This window comes from Penaeus monodon, chromosome 30 (assembly GCF_015228065.2).
Source record: "Penaeus monodon isolate SGIC_2016 chromosome 30, NSTDA_Pmon_1, whole genome shotgun sequence".
NCBI classification, from domain to species: Eukaryota; Metazoa; Arthropoda; class Malacostraca; order Decapoda; family Penaeidae; genus Penaeus; species Penaeus monodon.
Window position 1 is genome coordinate 27,797,443 of NC_051415.1, and position 245 is coordinate 27,797,687.

The following is a 245-nucleotide window of genomic DNA, read 5'->3' on the forward strand; positions in this document are numbered from 1 at the left end:
TATTCAGTTTTTTGTAGGTTATGATAAAGTAAAATACATCAACTTTCTGTTTTAAAAAAATGATATAATAATAAAAGGAAAGGAAAGTTTAGATACAAACATTTCCGGCATAAATATGAATATCTAAGATATACCGCAAAAACACTTAAGATTATAGACAACAAAAATACCCATACATAAAATAAAAAGATACAAAAATACTCGTGTATAAAAACTGCATGTATACACAGTCTATGCCTAAATAA